Here is a 20531-nt window from a genome sequence, read left to right on the forward strand (position 1 = left end):
TCAAAGATGGGCAGTTGAGGTGGAATGGCGATGCTAAGTTGCCCAATAAGTCCAAAGATGTGCAGACTATGTGGGTTAGCCATGTGAAATGAATGGTTATGATAGGATAGGGGGTTGGGTCTGGGTTTAAAGCTCTTTGGAGACTCTGTGAGTTGGATGGGCCCTATGGCTTGCTCCCACTCTAGGGATTCAATGATTCTAATTCAGTAGGTGAGTTAGTCACCACAGAATTGCTCATCTCTGACCTGCTGTTTAGCCACTGTATTTATATGGTGAGTCCAATTGAGTTTCTGGTCAATGTAACCCCAGGATGTCAATAGAAGTGGATTCAGTGATGGTAACACCATTGAATATCAAGAAGGTGCGGTAAAATTGTCCCATAATGGAGATGGTACTTGCCTGGCATTTGTATGGCATGAATGTTACTTGCCGCTTGTCAGCCCACACCCGGATATTGTCCCATTCTTGTTGCATTTGAAAATGGGACTGCTTCAGTAGTTAATATTCCAGACCTAAGTGTACTGAATAGTTTATAACATGACGTATTCAAGCAGGTTGCATGAATTCTCATTTCCATTTTACTGAAGCTGCAATATGTAATTCTGGGAATGAAATATTAAACCAATACCTCAGGAATTGGAGCTGTTTTCATTTAATCATGGAATATGCTCAACACTGCTAAAGTCAGCACATTTTAGCCATCCCTAAGGTCAGCACAAATGCTCAATGGTTAGCATTGCTGCCTCATAGCACCAGTGACCCAGGCTCTATTCCAGTTTTGGGTGACTGTGTGGATTTTGCACTTTCTCCCTGTCTCTGTGTGGCTTGCCGTTGGGTGTTCCGGGTTCCTCCCACAGTTCCAAGATGTGCATGTTATGTGGCTTGGCCATGCTAAATTGCCTAAAGAGTGCAGCAATGTGAATGGGAGAAGGTTTAGCCATGGTAAATGCATGGTTATGGGAATGGAGTGCAGGGCTGGGATGCTCTTCAGTCAATGCAGACTAGAAGGGTTGAATGGTTTCTTTCCACAACTGTAAGGATTCTAGATTCTAATTGTACTTGAAAAAGTGGCCCACGTTCAAACACAACTGAATTAGTGTTAGGGTATTTCAGAGGTACATTAAGTCTTACTATATGGCTAAGTGCTTGGAGGTATGTTAAGGCCACAATATGAAAGGCTGGCATATTTCTCTCAAACCAGATGGAATGAAGGAATTTGAATTCTGTCATCTGCAACCACTATGCCACTGTAGACTCATATGCAATTTCATTAAGATATCTTTAATTTTTTTCTGGTTTTGGATCATTTATCTTCCCAATTATACACAGGACAAAGAAACCACCTTTGTAAAAAGTTTCATTCAAATTGACAGTGGCCCAAACACCTCCAAGATAATGTCCAAGTGAGAAATTGGTAATCTCATAATCACAGAAGTGTTAATGGTGGAAGGATGCCATTCAGCCCATAATTTCTGCACCAACTTGTTGTATGAACATCATCACTTCATGTCATTCTACCATCAATTTCCTGGAACTCTGCACATTGTTTCTATTTAAATAATTATCCAATATCCACTTGAATGCCTCAGTTGACTCTTCCTCCACTACACTTCCAATGGCTATATTCCTTACACAATCTACTCACTGAATGAAAAAGATTTTCCTCACTTCATCCTTGCTTGTTTTACAAATCACTATGTATCCATGCTCCTTCTGTTACTGTCTTCATTAACTATCTTTCCGGATTCTCCATAGAAGCATCTATTTCTTGCTCAAGCGTTCCTGCTGTGTCATGATTTCTACATTCTCAGTGTTCACTAATTCAGTAATTGCTCCAAAATCTCCAGAAGAGTTATTATCAACTGGAAAAAAAATCTTAGATTATTTAATGACTACCTTCTTGCCTATCTTTCTGATCTCCCCAAAATGAGAAAGTATCTTTTCTTAGACCTATCCTGTTGAATACATTGGTGAATTTAACAGCACCTATCATGTTTCCATTCAGCCTTCTGTTCTCAATAGAAAAGTGAACAAGCCTTTACTGGTGGATTAACACTCCAAACTGACATAGTCTCTTGGATTTTATTTTAATAAATGTCTTCACAGGATGTTGACATCACTAGTTAGGCCAGCATTTAGTTCTCATCCCTAGTCATCCCGACTACAGTTATTCTGGAGTTGGACCAGCAAGGAAAGTAGGTTTTCTAACGAGTTTGATTTTGATTTATTGTCATCACGTGTACCAAGACACAGTGAAAAGTGTTATTTTATGTGCTATACAAGCAGATTGTACCATACAAAGTGCTTCAGGGTAGCAGAATTGAATGAGGAATAGAGTGTTAAAATTGCAGGAAAGGTGCAGAAATAGATCAACATTAATATTTAAGAGGTCTGCTCAAAAATCTGATAACAGCAGGGAAGAAGATATGCTTGAACTAAAACAGAAGTTGCTGGAAAAGGTCAGCAGGTCTGGCAGCATCCGTGAAGAGGGAATCAAAGAACTGAAGAAAGGTCACTGGAGCCGAAACATTTACTCTGATTTTCTCTTCACAGCCGCTGCTGAGCTTTTCCAGCAACTTCTGATTTCGTTCCTGATTTACAGCACCCACAGTTCTTTTGGTTTTTATTAAGATGTGCTTGAATCTGTTCATATGTGTATTCAAACTTTTATGTCTCTTGCCCATTGGAAGGGGACAGGAGAAAGTATGACTGGATGGGAGGGGTCTTTGATTATATTGGTTGCTTTTCCAAGGCAGCAGGAAGAACAAATGAAGTCAATAATTGGGAGGCTGGTTTGCGTGATGGACTGGGCTGTGTTCACAATTCTGTAATTTCTTGCAGCCTAAGGCAGAGCAGTTGCCACACCATGCTGTGATACTTCCAAATAGGATGCTTTCTATGGTGCATCTTTTCTGTCGCTTTAACATGGGTGGACCAGGGCAAATTGCTGGTGACCAACATTCCCAGGACAGAAGCACAAAGGTTTAAATGGCAATCAGCGCATGACCACCATTAAGCCACCTTTTGATTCCCGATATTTATAAATTCAAACATGCTGCTGTGTAATGTGAATCCAGGTTCGCAGAACGTGAGCCATGTGTTCAACATTACTAACCCAGGAACATTACTGCTTTACCATCACCTCCACACAAAGATCAAAGCATTCTCATGTACCAATTCAACATTTAGGCCTGCTTTACAACATTGTAAGCAGAACATGTTTTGAGAACTCATAACACTCTCTATCGGGGATAGTAACTCTTTGATTCTGATTTCACTGTTACCCTCTTTGCTCCTATCTGTCCACTCCTCCAACACTGCGACCCATACCCCCCTCCCCCATATCCTAAAAGTCTTTGTCCCTGTATTCTCTTTTCCTAAATCTTGATTCTTTTTTTCTAAGTAACCTCCCCACTATCACTTTTTTTTTGTGAATTCCCTCTCTTTTTACTGAATCTTTGTTACTCTCTTCTGCTCCTATCTCTCTTGATATTTTTAACAATAAGTTCTCTCCCTTTCTTTCCCACCTGTCTCTCACACACTTGCTTTTATCCTATCTACTGTTTCTTTACATTCTTTTCTGTCTCCATATTTCTCACCAGTTCTCTCAGATATAAGCATTCCACACAATCTTTCCAAACCTGTTCTATCTATGTAACCTCCCCCTCTCATACTCTCTCTCTGCCTCACCCAATCTAACTCCTGTGAATGTCTGTCTTTCTTTCTCTCTCACTATATATCCTGCCCTCTATTTTACTATTTTTCTATCCCTTACTTATTTCAATTCATTATTTCACTCATCGTCTCTCTCCTTCTCCGTCAATCTCTTTTTCTCTCTCTGACTTTATATCTTTCCCTTTCTCATTTGCCTTCCTCATGCCCTCTGCCTTTCTTGCTAAACTCAAAACTAATCTCTTCTCTCCATACACTTGTCTACATACACATCTAATTCTTCACTTCAACCAACACACAAGGTCCACCAACAGGACTGGATGGCCCAATGACATTGTTGCTAATGTTCTGCCATCTGATGCTTGAATATCACCATGACAGATTGTGGAACTTGAATTCAATATTGAAAATCTGGAATTAAAAATCTAATGTAACTATGATTGTTGGGGAAGGAGGTTGCTATCTGTACCTGGTCCGGTCCTCATGTGACTCCAGATTCCCTTCTGGGCAATTAGGGATGGGCAATAAATGCTGGCCTGGCCAGTAATGCTAACACTCTGTGAATTAAATTAAAAATAATAGTAACTTTGGAAGAAGTCGATGATGGAAAGCAGTATCAATCAAAAATTAATGAACATTCTCAGCTGGGGTGGGTAGAGGAATGTAATTTTAGTTTTGTCAAAGCATTTCGCTGTTTGTGTGCCAAAGCTAACAACAAGGCAATAATGTGTTTTGACATTAAAACTCTAGCTCAATATTATTTCCATTGCTTGATCAGACAACTCTGGAATAACTAACTGAAAGCAAGATTTGATCTGGGGTTTAGAGTTCAGGTGGGTGGGGGAAAGGTAACATCATGCAGCTGCACAGAAAAATATATTGAACGGAAGTCGTGGGATCTGAGCTTTCAAACTGCACAGCACAGCTTTTGACTGATAGGCCCACCACACATGGTTTTGAAAGTAGGTCATCGCACCCAAGTTTCATTCTGCGGTATAACGGAATGGGGCCAGCTGCAGTTGTGGTGCTCTCTGTTTAGAGATAGTGACTGAGATAACAAGGTGTAGAGCTGGATGAACACAGCAGGCCAAGCAGCATCAGAGAAGTAGGAAAGCTGACGTTTCAGGTCTGGACCCTTCCTACTATCACTGTGCCTGAGTTAGTGCTTCCTCTTCTCCTCCTAGGTGATAAAAATCCCTAAGTTCCCGCACCTGCAACCCTCATGCAAAGTAATGTGTTGTTGGGCACCTTCAACAGACTCATTGAAGGACACTGCAGCTGAATTTCCACCTCTAACATTTCATTTATTCATTTGTTATGCTCCCCATCTTCAGTTTGTTTTTGTTTCCACTTATCATTCTTTCCATATTTTGTGTTCCATACTTTTTGTATTTCAACCTTTCCTTGTCTGTCTTTTATTTTTTTTCATTGTTATAACATATTCTTCACCTCTATTTGGTATGTCCAACTTCTACAGATGCACCATTGAAAGCATACTGCCCAGTGGTGTAATGGTCTGGTATGGCTACTGTTTTGCCCAGGACTGTAAGAAACTACAGAAGGCAGTGCACACAGCCCAGACCAACACTGAAGCCAACCTTCCATCCATGGGCTCTGTTTATGTGGCTCGCTGCCATGGAAAGGCTGCCAACAACATCAATGACCCTTTTCACCCCAGTAATGATTTCCTACAACCACTTCCTTCAGGCAGAAGCCTGAACACACACATTAGCAGGTTCAGAAACCCCTTCTTCCTGGCTGTTATTAGACTGATGAATGGACATTCTAGCCTCAAATAATGATGATTTTACTAACATTGATCTTGCCGAGCGCACACCCTGTGCAGTGTAACCTGTATGCCTCTGTCTAAGTTGTTTTTATCAGTACATCCTTGTTTACTATGATCTTCCTGTTTTGCTCATAAACAAATCTTTTCACTGTACGTTAGTACACCTAAAAATAATTCAATCATTCAATCAGCCTACCTTATTCTTTCCTTTGGTTCTTTGCCTTTGTTACACTTCCTTTCTTATTGTCATTCCACCTCTTTTTCCTTAACCATTCTTCTCCTTATCTTCGCAACTTCTTTCTTCATATCTCTGATTCTTTTCACTTGCTCATTGTCCTTTTATTCCTCTTCACTTCCTCTCTTTATTCATGACATTCCTTCAATTAACTTTCCCAAATTCATCCAAACAATTCATTTCCAGCTGTCTTTCATTTCTCCTTCCCTTCTATTCTCACAGAACACAAGATGATCAAAAAAGAACCTTTGCTATTCCCTGCAGTCTGTTGTGTTCTCCGCTCAGCCTTTGAAATGAGATGGACAGATAGATGGATGTTTAATAAAGAAAAATGACCTAAATGTTGATTCTAAAATGCCTTCATAATTAGTCACCAATCCTGAATATGCTCAATAATTTTGGCCAACAAAATTTATTCATCAAAGATGAGCAAGAAATATATTTCGTTTTCTCACTCTCTCACACTCATTAAAAATATATACATTTAATGGAATTATATCCAATGTCAGGCACCACAGTGTGGGAAAGTTCTTCAGGGTTTGCAAGGCCTGTATTCACTGGAAGGAGAGAAGATCTAATTGAGATATATAAATGTTAAAGGATATTGACGATGTAGATAATAGAGCAGATGTTTACCCTAATGGGTAATCTTGAATGAGAGTTTTAGGCTGAATGGTGCCCGATTTAAGCACAAATGAAGAGGAATTTCTTCTCACAAATGGTCATGAATCTGTGGAATTCATTACCTTAGAATTTAATGGATGCTGGGATATTGATTAAATTTAACAAGGAGATAGGTGGATTTTAATTCATGAATTAAACAGTTATTGGGAATGACCAACAAAGTCGACTTGAAATCTTGATGAGGTCTGTCATGATCAGATTGAATGTAGGGCAGGATCAAGTGGTTGAATTCTCTACTCTTATTCCTAGTTCTTCTGACTTTATGTTATTTAAGTATGCACAGGGGGTGTACAGGAATGGTACCAATGCTGAGGAACTTTTGTTTTGAAGAGAGAGTGGGGCTATTTAAATGTTCTCCTCTTAGCAGCAGATATGTTCAAAAGTGACTAAGGAGCTCAAAACTAATGATGCTTTAGATAAGGATGTTAAGGAGAAGCTCTTCCACTATCATTACTTACAGTAACCCAAGGGTCCAAGTTTAAAGCCATTGCCAAAGTAGCCAGAGGTGAAATGTGGCAAATCAATTACATAGCTAGTTGTGATAATCCGCAAAGAATTTCCTGAAACATGTGGGAAATAGATTAAATAGTCACTCTAAAAAACAAAGGTCATAGTTATTTGAATATGAAAACACTTCCAGGGTTATGTATTAACTGCACTGAACATGGGGTGGAGAGTGGTGGTAGGGCGTGGTGAGTGCAGCTAATATTATAGCGCTTTCAAAGATAATACACAAGTATTATCCTTCTGTGATGTATGAATTTCTGACCAGAATTTGAAGGTTGCCACTCATTATTTACATCTAAGCAATAATTAGTGTTTTCTGTGAATTAATTCCTTATTGTGACAGACAGGGAACCAGGTCATCCTTCATAATAACTTACGTGCAGATGTACAAAAAGATAGATTGCACTGATAGGTTTTCAACTTGCTATTCAATTATTTTCACTTAAAGGCAAAGCACATAGAGATAGGAAATGGTATTGAGCCAATCATTTCCATTTGCTAGCCAATTTACATTTTAGTTTTATATATCTGCTGGGCCCATGATACTTACAAATATTACTGGAATTCATGAAAAATCTTTGGTTTCAACATTGTCAATCAATCCCTAATCTTATTAGTGGGAAATGTTGGCATATTCCCATTAACCTTTGCGTGAGGACACTCATCCTGGCATCACCCCTGGGTGGTCTAGTTCTTGAGAGAAAGTGTTTCCATCTATTTTTCCAATCAAATTAGTAAATCATCATAAATACCTATAGCTGATCACTCCTAATCTTCTACGCTCTAGGGAATGAAAAAGCAGAAATAAATGTAACTCGGCTGTTGCATTTGTTTCTGTCTTGATCATTTGGTTATTCATACATAGAGAGCATCCAGCAGAGGAAGCACACTCTCTATAATGCAGTAATAGCATGGTAAGCACTGAAAGAACTCATTGAGGTGTTTGAATCCTGCTTTTTTAAAGAGAAATGCTGTTGGTCCCACATCTACTATCTACCATATCGATTGTTATCTTGAATTCCTATGGCGTTTTTCTTCTCTGTTCTGTTTGAACATTCTACCTTGGGGAAAATAAGTTTTGTCAAAAATGGCAACAACATAGCGCAGAGATAGGAAACAAAGCAGCCAGGATGTGCAGTTATAAGTGCAGTTGCCGATGTATTTTTCAACAAAAGAAGACAAACAATACAAAAACAGCCGGATGTGTGGTTTCAAAGACAAACGAATCAGACTATCACACAAAATTTGCTGCAACCTACATGCACTGACTGTTTTTATCCTATAGTACAATTGTGGCTTGAAAGCGTGAGACGGCAGAGTTTTCTTCTTAATAGGCTAATAATCTCCTTATGTGGCTATGAGTTCAAATCCCATCTTTGCCCAACCATGTTTTATATTTTAGCATGATCTCCATTTGGAACTCCACTCTGCTCACCAATTCCCTTTCCTTTCCCTTTCTTTTCTCTTCTTCTTTTCTCTCTTCTCTGCAATAATTCTATCCCCCCTCCTGCCTGTTTAACTTTCTACTTAAGGAGACAGGAAGGAGCCAGGTCGCAACCGGGAACCGCATGGTGGGACCTCAAAGCGCCAGCCGTGTATTGCAGCGACGGTGGATTGAGTGTGAGCCAAAGAAATATGAGTGGATCAAGAGTGGCCGTTTCAGCATTGAGAGAGGGCTGGTAAGGCAGCGGCTGAAAGAATAGGCTAGTGTGGCAGCAGCAATTGGCAGTGAATGCAGGCCCGTGAGGCAGCATCAGTTGGCGGTGACAGCGGGCAGATGACGGGGCAACAGCGGCAAAAGCAGACCTTTCACAAGGTGGTGGCAGAGGCCCGCTAGGTGTCCTCACAATTGGAGTGGCTTCTGCATAATTGTGGAGATAGAACTTGGGACTCTGAGATCTGGACTTATTTTCTTGCTTACTCTTTGGTAATCTTCCGTTAAAATCTTTTAATTCTGGTGTTTGTAACACTTTCGCTGTACTAATGTATTCTTATGCATAGTACATTGGACTAATAAATAAATCTAAATCTAAATACATCTGGAATTGCTTTTAAAACAGCTATTATTAATGACGGTGACTAGTGTCTAAATAAATGGTTCATTATGTGCTTTAGTAAAAAGAAAACAACTCTCATGAGCCAAGTCATTCAGCTGTGTCAAAGTTGCTATAAGAAGTGATAATAGATTACCCAAGTGACATTCAAAAAAAGCAAATATGGAGGAACTGAAACAATTGTTCACTCCTGTCTGGCATAAAACTAAATGAGAAAGATGGTCCGATGATAGCTTAGGAATGATGTCAAATCTAAGGAAAGAACATTCAAATTGGAAAAAGAAAACAGCAGACCTGAGGATTGGAAGCAGATTAGATTTCAGCGTATGAAGGTAAATTGATTGAAAACGAGGTAGAAACTAGACTATAAAATGTGAGGCTGGATGAACACAGCAGGCCAAGCAGCATCTCAGGAGCGCAAAAGCTGACGTTTCGGGCCTAGACCCTTCATCAGATGAAGGGTCTAGGCCCGAAACGTCAGTTTTGCGCTCCTGAGATGCTGCTTGGCCTGCTGTGTTCATCCAGCCTCACATTTTATTATCTTGGAATTCTCCAGCATCTGTAGTTCCCCTTATCTCTTAGAAACTAGACTACAAGTGTAAGATTGTAGGGACATACAAACTGACGGTAAAAGCTTCTGGAGATATGTGATGAGAAAAAATTAATGAAAGACAAATTTTGGTGCCTTACAATTATAAACAGAGGAAGTTATAATAGGGAACAAAGAGGTGGCAGACTAATTAAACACATAATCTGATTTTATCTTCGCAAAGGAAGACACAGATATGCCCCAAAAATATCTGCATTCTGCCTTTCAGAGACAGATGTATGAGGTCACCCAGGTGTCATTGAACCTCCCCTTCCCCAACTTATTGCCATTCAAATAATAACCTGCCTTCTTGAATTTGCTACCATGGTGAATAGCATTACATTTATACATATTATACCTCAACTGTCATACATTTTCTCCCTCACTCAACTTGTCAAGTTCACCATCCTCTGTGTACTTCACCTTTCCACTCATCTTTGTGTTGTCAGCAAACTTGGATTTATTACATTTAGTTTTCTCATTTAAATCATTAACATACATTCAGCAAGGTCATTGGGGTCATTTAAGAGACTGCTGGACATGTATATGGTCACAGAAATTTGAGGGTGCATACATGAGGATCAATGGTCGGCACAACATTGTGGGCTGAAGGGCCTGTTCTGTGCTGTACTGTTCTATGTTCTATGTTCTATTGTCATTAGCATGTAAAATTAAAGTGCATGGGATTGGGGGTAGTGTACTGACATGTATAGAAAACTGTTTGGCAGACAGGAAAGAAAGAGGAAAGGAATAAATGGATATTTTTGAGTGTCAAGCAATAGCGTGAGGAATACCACAGGGAGCAGTGCTCAGACCTCAACAATTTGAGCACAGGAGTGGGGATATCTTGCTACAATATTTACAGGACCTCAGTGAGACCATATGTGAAATAATGTCTGCGACAAGATTAGAATGTTCTGGCTATGGAGCAAGTGTAATGACAGTTTGCCAGACTGATTCCTGGGATGGCAGGATTGATGTTTGAAGAAAGACTGGATCAGTTAGGATTATATTCACGGACGTTTAGGTCTCAGAGAAACCAATAAAATCCTAACAGACTAGACATGGTAAACTCAGGAAGGACATTTCTGACGACTGGAGTCCAGAACCACGGGTCACATTTTAAGGTGATAGGATAGGCTGTTTGGGCCTGAGATGAGAAGGTATCTTTCCATCCAGACAGTGATGAAGCCTTTAGAACTCTCTACTAAAGAAAGTGGTTGAGGCTAAAAGATAGAATGTTTTCAATAAATGGTTTGTAAAAAAAAAGCAAGAGTGAAATGGAAAATAATGTTTTCACTCAGCAAATAATTAAAGTATGGAATGCACTTCCGTGAACTCACAGAGTCCAAGTCATACAACATAGAAACATGCCCTTTCGCTCACTATGTCTATGCCAACCAATAAGCTCCAAACTTATCTTATTTTCCTGTATTTGATCCATAGCCTTCTATGCACTGGCACTTTATGTGCTTGTCCAGATGATTCTTCAGTGTTTCAAGAGTCTCTGCCTCCATCATCATCTCAGGCCAGACTTTCTATATTTCTACCACCCTCTGCATGAAAACATTTTTCCTCGGATCCCTTCTAAGTTATTTACCCCTCATCTTAAATTTATACCCTCTGGGCTGAGACACGTAGAGTCATTTAGCACGGAAACAGACCCTTTAGTCCAACTGATCCACCCTGACCAGCCATCCCAATCTGACCTAGTACTATTTGCCAGCATTTGACCCATATCCCTCTAAAACCTTCCTATTCAAATACCCGTCAGATGTTTTTTAAATGCTGTAATTGTATCCATCTTCACCACCTCTTCTGGCATTTCGTTGTACATACGTACCATCCTCTACATGAAAAGGTTACTCCTCAGGTCCTTTATAAATCTTTCTCCTCTCACCTCAAACATATGCCATCTAGTTTTGAACTCTCCCACCCTTGGATATTCACCCGACCCATGTCTCCCAGGATCTTATAAACTTCTATAATTTCACCTCTCAGTCTTCAATGCCCCAGGAAAAAAAAACTCAGCTATTCTGCCTCTCCCTTAATCTCACACCCTCCCATCCAATGAACAACCTTATAAATCCTTTCAGCAGCCTCTCAAATTTAGCAACATCCTTCCTGTAGAAGGGCAACCAGAACTGTACACAATATTCCAAAAGTGACTTCATCAATGTTTTACCATGGAGAAAAGATTCTCACAATCTACCCTGTCTTTGTATCTTATAAATTTGCATACCTCAATCAGATCCACTCTCAGCCTCCTCTGCTCCAGGGAAGCAAACCTAGTCAATCCAATTTCTCCATATAACTGAGACTTTCCATCCCAGGACTGGTGAATAACCTTTGCACCTTCTCCAGTGTAATCACATCCTTCTAACAGTCTGGTGACCAGAGCTACACAGGGTGTACATCTGTTGCCTAACTAATATTTCATAAAGTTGTAATAAGACTTCCTTGCTCCTACATTCTTTTTACCAGTTAATGAAGATAAGCATCTCTATGCCTTTTCACCACTCTATGTACCTGTGCTAATGCCTTCAAAGGCCTACAGATTTGTATACCAAGGTTCCTTTGCTCCTCAGTAATCTCCGGACACCTGCCATTCACTGTGCTTGTATTTTCCTTACCGTACCTCACAAATTATGTCACCTCGCACTGAACATGATTCCGCCATTGCTCCCAATTTACCAGCTGATCAATGTCAGACTGTAGCTGGAGACAGTTTTCATGCTAATTTTACTTTCTATATTCAGACCCATATAATTAATGTACATGACAAAAAGGATCCCATCATCAGCCTGTGTGATACATTGCTGGCTGCAGGCTTCCAATCACAAATATAACACTATACCATCTTCATTTGCCTCTTATCTGCAAGCAAATTTTGGATCCAGCTTGCCAATTTGCCTTGTATGCCATGGGCTCTTATCTTTTGGATCAACCTTCCATGTGGAACTTTGTCAAAGATCTTACTGATGTTCATATAAACCACACCAACAGCACTACCCTCATCAATATTTTTAGAGAATTTTCAAAAACTCAAATACGCTAGTCAAACAGGACCTCCCTTTATCAAATCCATGCTGATTATTCCAAGGTTTTGGAGTAGATTTGTAGCTCGGTTGTGGGCTTTGAGGTTGGTTGGCTTGCTCAGCTGGTTTGGTGTTCCGCAGAAATTTCTTTACCATGCTTGGTAACATGCTGATTATCCCTGATCAACCTCTGCCTTTCCAAAAGTTGAATAGAATTAGCATTAGAATATTAGAATATCCCTTATTGTCACCAGAAGTAATCCTATCCCTCATAAATTTTTCCAATAATTTTCCTACCCCTGTTGTCAGATTGATTACTCTGTAATTACCGACCAATACCCACTGACCTTCTTGAACAAAGGAATCACATTAGCAATCCTCCAATCATCTGGCACTCTACCTGTGACCAGAGTACTAATTGTCCCTGCTGGGGCCCAAGCTATCTCTTCCCCCACTTCCCATAGTAGCATGGGATCATCAGACTCTAGCAATATATGGACCTGTATGTCTGCTCAGACATCAAATATAACTTCGTTATCAATCTTAACATAATCTAGAATCTCACTATTCCAATTGAAATCTCCAGCAACAATGTCTTTCTCTTTTGTGAATACAGATGATAAATATTCATTCAACTCCTCACTCTCATCCTCTGGTTCCACACACAGAGTGCCCTTTGGTGTCTAACAGGCTGTACCATTTCCCTGGTAATTCTTTTGCTCTTAATATACTTTTAAAATGCCCGCAAAGTGTGGTGAAGGCAGGTTCAGTTAAGACATTCATTCACAAGAGCATTGCATAATTACTTGGATAAAAAGAACGTGCAAGAATATGGGGAAAAGCCAGGAAGTTGGCAACACATAATGATGTTCATTTAATGATCTGGCACAGACACATGAGCCGAATGATTTCTTTCTGCACACTATGACTGTGATTCTGAGGAGCAGTTAGATATCATTCTTAGGGCTAAGTGGATCAAAGAGTATGGAAGAATGCAGAAACAATAGGCCACAGATTTTGCTGCTAACCCAGGATCATATTGAATGGTGGGGCAGCCTTGGAAGACAAAATGGTTTAGTTTTGCGCTTATTTTCTATACATCCAACCTTCTGAGGAGAAAGAAGGAATGGACATTCAATGTTGTACTTCCCAGCTACATACCATGACTTAAAATAGAAAATACCAAATGAAATAAAAAGGCCTCAACACAGATTTTTATACGTTGACATGTCTCTAATTGCTTGCACGTGCTACAGTTCCCTCATTAATATCACTACATTTCAGGATACCTGTAAATCCTAAACTTGTATGTACAACAGTCAAATGTGTCTGCTATGCTACTCTCTTCAAGTACTTGTGTCTCTTTATACCAGTAATTCATACATATCTTGAGTGTATTACTTTCCTGTATTTTGAGCATTTTTTTATAATAACATATCCAATTAAGGCTCTGTATCTAATCTGTTTTCCTTGATACTGTTGGTGTACATCAAAACTTGCATCTGCTCTATATTTGCTTCAGTGACAGATGCCCCTCCTATTACATTTGCAAAGACTGAAACCATTATCTTCCCTCCCCTCTCTGAACTGTTTTCTCTCAATCTCTCTCCTTGGCATCAGTCTAAGACACAATCTTCATGCCATATTTTACTGCAAGTTTCTATTGAGTTTCAAAACACATATTTATGCCATCCATTATGACTATGACCTTATTAGAATGTTTCTATCCATCTCAGCTCACCAATTGCTGACGTTCTCATGAATACCTTTGCCAACCGCACTCTCGACTAAGCTAAAGGCCTATTGGGAGGTTGTGGTATTTTGGTCACCATGACAAACGATGAAAACGTTATCCTGTAAAAATCTGAAATAAAAAGCTAATCTAATGGCAAGTTGTAGTTGATTATCCTGAAAATCCATCCTTTTCACTAATGTACTGTAGGGAAGGAAATCTGCCAATTTTGCCTGGCCTAGTTTACATGTTGTTCTACACCCGCAGCGCGGTTGACTGTTACTTGCCCTCTGGGTAATTAGGGGCTGGGCAAAACCTGCTGGCTTAGCCAGCCATGCCAAATGCATTGAACAAGTAGAAGCACACTGGTTTCCCACATTCTATTTCTGCCATAGGCTTACTTCTGCTATGGCTCCCTCCACAGCAAACTGGTGGTCATCCAAAATCTACTCCACCCTCCGCCCCACGCCCACCCGTCCTAATTCACAGCAAGTGCAATTCTCCATGACCCTCATTGACATACATTGGCTCTCGGTCAAGCAACTCGAATGGAATGAACAACAGAATGGAAATTATTGAGTCAGCAATGAAGTATTTTTGTAACATTTTACGGGTGAATTTGCAAAATTACTTTAAAATCGATTTACAATTTTAGGTTGAGGCCCAGTGATATTCTCGCAAGAGATAATCCAGAGACAACAGATATAATCATCCCAGGCATCTGGGATCAAATCTCTGCCATGGCAGATGGTGAAATTTTAATTCAATAACACATAGAACAATACAACACGGTACAGGTCCTTCAGCCCATGATGCTGTGCTGATCTTTTACCCTAATCCTAAAGTCTATCTAACCCCCACCCCTACCTTACACTATCATCCATATGCCTATCTAATAGCTGCTTAAATGCCCCTAATAAGGCCAACTCCACTACCCTCTCAGCAATGCATTCCACATTCTGACCACTCTTTGAGTAAAGAACCTACCTCTGACATCTCCCTAACATCTACATTCACTCACTTTAAAACTATGCCCCCTCGTAATAGTTACCTCTACTCTAGGAAAAAAGTCTCTGCCTGTCTTACTGTATCTATACCTCTGATCATTTTGTACACTTCTATCAAGTCACCTCTCATCCTTCATCGGATGAAAAGAAAAGCCCTAGCTCTCTCAACCTTTCCTTGTAAGGCCTTCCCTCCATTCCAGGCAACAACTTCCTCCAAATCATTTACAAAAATCACAAGTAGAAGAGGACCCAGAACAGATCCTTGTTGTACACCATGCATAACTGAGCACCATGTTGAATATTTTCTGTCCACTACCACCCTTTGTCTTCTAAGGGTCTGCCAATTCTGAATCCAATCTGCCACATTTCGCCCTATCCCATGCTTCCGTATCTTCTGCATGAGCCTACCAGGGGAGCCTTATCAAATGCCTTGTTTAAATCCATGTATACCACATCTGCTGCTCTACCTTCATTCACATGTTTGGTCACCTCTTCAAAGAATTCAGTAAGGTTTGTGAGGCATGATCTACCTGTCACAAATCCATGCTGGCTATCTCAAATCAAACCGTGCCTTTCCAATTCATCATAAATCCTATCTCTCAGAGCACTTTCCAATAACTTGCCCACCACTGACATAAGGCTAACTGGCCTTTAATTTCCAGTGTTATCTCTATTCCCTTTTTTGAACAAGTGAATGACGTTTGCCTCTCTCCAATCTTCCAGCATCATACCTGTGGACAGTGAGGATTAAAAGGTCATCACCAAAGGCCCTGCATTCTCTTCCCTCACATCCCATAGAATCCTTGGATAAATCCCATCAGTCCCAGGGTACTTATCCATCTTCAAGTTCCTCAAAATTCCTAGTACTTCTTCCTTACTAACATTGACTTCCTCTAGCCTACCAGCCCGTTTCACACGGTCCTCCTCTACAATTAGGTCCCTCTCAGTTGTGAATACCAGAGGAAAGTATTCATTAAGGACTTCTCCTATCTCCTTCAGCTCCATGCACAAATTCCCCTTACCATCCTGGATTGGCCCTACCCTTTCTCCAGTCATTCTCTTATTCCTCACATATGTGTAAAAAGCAGGGCGGCATGGTGGCTCAGTGGTTAGCACTGCAGCTTCACAGCAGGTTCGATTCCAGTTGCGGGTGACTGCCTGTGTGGAGTCTACACATTCTCCCCGTGTCTGCATGGGTTTCCTCCAGGCGCTCTGGTTTCCTCCCACAGTCCAAAGATGTGCAGACTAGGTTGATTGACCATGCTAAATTGCCTGTGGTATTCAGGGATGTGTGGGTTATGGGGGGGATGGGTCTGGGTGGGATAATTCAAGGGGCAGTCTGGACTTGTTGGGCCAAAGGACCTGTTTCCATACTGTACGGAGTCTAATCTAATCTAAGCCTTGTACTTTTCCTTGATCCTATCTACCAAGGTTTTCTCATACCCCCCTTATAGCTCTCCTAAGCCCTTTCTTCAGCTCCTTCCTGGATAACTTGTAACCTTCTAGAGCCTTTTCCATTCCTTGTTTCCTTACAAAAACATCCTTCCTCCTCTTAACCAGTCATTTGACCTCTCTTGAGAATGAAGGCTCCCTCACTTGACCACATCTTCCCTGCCTGCTATGGACAAACATATCGAGCACACACAGTATGCTTTCCTTCAACAATCTCCACATTTCAATAGTGCTCTTCCCTGACAGCACCTGTTCCCAATTTATGTTACCCAGCTCTTGTCTAACAGAATTGTAATTACCCTTCCCCCACTTATAAACCTTACCCTGTTGTATGTACTTATCATTTTCCATGACGATGGAATTAAAAATCTAATGGTGACCATAAGCCCATTGTCGATTGTCAAGGAAAAACCATCTGATTCACTCATGTCTTTTCAGGAAGGAAACTGCCTCTGTTACCTGGCCTGTCCTACTTGTGACTCCAGATCCACAGCAATGTGTTTGAGTCTGAACTGCCTTCTGTGCAATTAGACATGGGCAATAAATGATGTTTGGTCAGTAACGTTCTCATTCCGTGAATGAGTAAAGAAAAGAATTAATAAAAGACCAGAAGAGAAAACGAGAACTTTTTTCAGGATCTGGAATGCACTGTCGGAGACTGTGGTGGGGCAAGTTCAGCAGGGAATTAGATTCTTATTTGAAAAGGATCTACGTCCAAGGATGAGAAGGCGGCAAGGAAATAACTAGAGGTAATTCAATCATAGGGAGAGCAAGCACGACATAATGCGCTGAACTGATACATTTCGCGTTGAAAAATTCTGTAATACTGTCATTTTTATTTTGATGCAAGCTGTTGACATAGAATACACAGTCTGAAAGCAGTTTCAATAATAATTCAGAAACAGATTTGCATGTGTAATTGCAATTAAAAAGTTCATCGGCGCTAACAGGACAGAACAGGGCGTAGGGCGAAGGGCATGTTGTATAATCTACAATATCGCCTTTTACTTTCCGTCATAATTCCCAGTACAGATTACCGTCCATCACTCCCTCTCTCTCGCGCTCTCTCTCTCTCAACGCCCCCTGTCGTTTCTGCATGTGTGTGTTCCTTTCCTTTTCCTTCTGCTCTTCCTCCTTGCTCTCTTTGTCTCTCCCTTACTACGGGCTCTCTTTATTTTCTAGCGTCTTTGTTTCTGCATTTGTGTATGCCACTCTGTCCTTCCGTTCGGTTCTACCTCTAATTCTGTTTCTGAGTGCTTCTTCCACTTTCTGTCTCTGAGTCTTTCTAAATCTGACTGCATCGTTCTCTCATAATATCTTTTTCTCGTTTTGTTATTTTCAAACACTCACTTAATCTCTTCTTCTGTTTCTTATAACTTTCTAACTACCTATCCACTCCTCTCGCCTTTTCTTTCAGTTTATATTTTTTTTCTTGCTATTTTCCCTCTCTATTTACCAAAATGCTTTTTTTTTTTCTGTTTCTACTTTCTTTTTGTCCGTATTGTGCTTCTCCATCTTTTATCTTTCTTGCTTTCTCTGTCGCTGTTCATCTCTTTTTTACTTTTGTTCTGTGTCTTTCTCACGATCTCTCCCTCATTCTGTCTTTTCTTTGGTCTTTTTGCTCTCACGGCGATCTCTTTATACGATCTTCTTTCTTCCTGCTAAAGCCCATACTTTTATTCTCTCATTCTATTTTGCCGTCTGTTTTTCTTTCTGAATGCCTATCGCACTTTTTCTGCTTGCCTACTGAAATCTATTTGTCTCTAATTCAATGTTCATCACTCTTTCTGTCTCTCTCAGACAATCCCTTGATCACTGCCTGCCACTTCGTTCAGTCGATCATGCGTTCATTTTTTTCTCCATATGCCAATAATCTTTCGGATTATCTCTCTCCGTTTATAACCCTCTCTATCATTTTACTATTCTTCTTTCTTTCTCTCACTTTGTTCATCACGAGGGAGGGATGAAAATTCAGAGATGTTGAATGCAGGACTGTGGTAGCACCTGTACCATCACCTCACCCCTCTGCAACTTTCCCTGGATTCACTGCCGTTTTTTTACAGGAACCTGATGGTGCTTCGACCTTGCGAACAAATGACTGAAGTTTTGACTCTACATTTCAGCAAACTCTCTTGATACTCCTCATGACTTGATTTTTGACACCAGGACAGTGACGGTGTACAGGTAAAGGGAGTTTTGTGGGGAGCAGTGAAATCGGTACACTTTTTTCCTGCCAGTGTATGTTGCTTCCCTACCCACTCCATTGAAAGACAGACACAAAGCTACGAAACAACAAGGTGCAGAGCTGGTTGAACACAGCAGGCTAAGCAGCATCTTAGGAGCAGAAAAGCTGCTTGGCCTGCTGTGTTCATCCAGCTGCACACCTTGTTATCTCGGATTCTCCAGCATCTGCAGTTCCTATTATCTCTGACACAAAGCTACGAACTTGTTTTAAAATCCAACTTGCTGTAGTTACAATATAACCCGCATTTATGTAATATCGCGTACACTTCTCGGGATCCTAATACGATTAAATATTGACGCTAACTCTCGTGAAGAGACAATTCAACATGTTATAAACTGAGTTGGGCAATTTAAGAAACCATAGTCAAGGGGTCGCGGGGGAGATATCAGAAGTTTTGAGAAGGAGCTCACTCATATGAAAGCAATAGTCTTGTGCTGATTTACCTTAACCTTCAGAGAACCCTGAACTCGGGCTCCATTAACGTCATCTACCTTTTGACATGTTGTTCAACTGCCCTAAATTCTTTCATTTTGGCTCATTGCCGTAGTTCTGTTGGATAAGCTCCATGAAGCGCCATGAGACGTTTGTCAATGTTAAGGAAGACATATCCGTTCAAATTGCCTTGAAGCATTTATGGTTTCGAAAGGAGGGATGTATAGCAGGTGGAGTGATACATTTTCTGACACTGAAAGACTTTATAACAGGTGGATATTTCTTGAAAATAATAGCGAGGCCATTTATAGGCGAGGTTATGAATATTTTATGCTTGTGAGGGTCTCCTCATTCTCTACCTTCGAATTACTGTCCATCTATTTCTGTACAACCTTGGACATTCTCATACCGCATGCCCTTCTCTACCCCAGCCTTCCCACCCAACCCTGAGATCCCTCGCCGCCTGTCTCCCTACTCTCCTTTCTTTCGATGTATCCTCCTCCATCTAAACCCCCATCAATGAGTATATTTTAAAGTAAATCTCACTTACGTACGCCTACTTGTCCCTCATGAATGCAACTGACATGTCACAGTATGATTGAAGATCTCAATGTGAGGAGAACGCCCTTGACCGCGTCTCCCGCATTTCCCGCAACACATCCCTCACACCCCGCCCCCGCCACAACCGCCCGAAGAGGATCCCCCTCGTTCTCACGCACCACCCCATCAACCTCCGGATACAACGCATCATCCTCTGACACTTCCGCCATCTACAATCCGACCCCACCACCCAAGGCATTTTTCCATCCCCACCCCTGTCTGCTTTCCGGAGAGACCACTCTCTCCGTGACTCCCTTGTTCACTCCACACTGCCCTCCAACCCCACCACACCCGGCACCTTCCCCTGCAACCGCAGGAAATGCTACACTTGCCCCCACACCTCCTCCCTCACCCCTATCCCAGGCCCCAAGATGACTTTCCAAATTAAGCAGAGGTTCACCTGCACATCTGCCAATGCGGTATACTGCATCCACTGCACCCGGTGTGGGTTCCTCTACATTGGGGAAACCAAGCGGAGTCTTGGGGACCGCTTTG

Source organism: Stegostoma tigrinum, chromosome 39 (assembly GCF_030684315.1).
Source record: "Stegostoma tigrinum isolate sSteTig4 chromosome 39, sSteTig4.hap1, whole genome shotgun sequence".
NCBI classification, from domain to species: domain Eukaryota; kingdom Metazoa; phylum Chordata; class Chondrichthyes; order Orectolobiformes; family Stegostomatidae; genus Stegostoma; species Stegostoma tigrinum.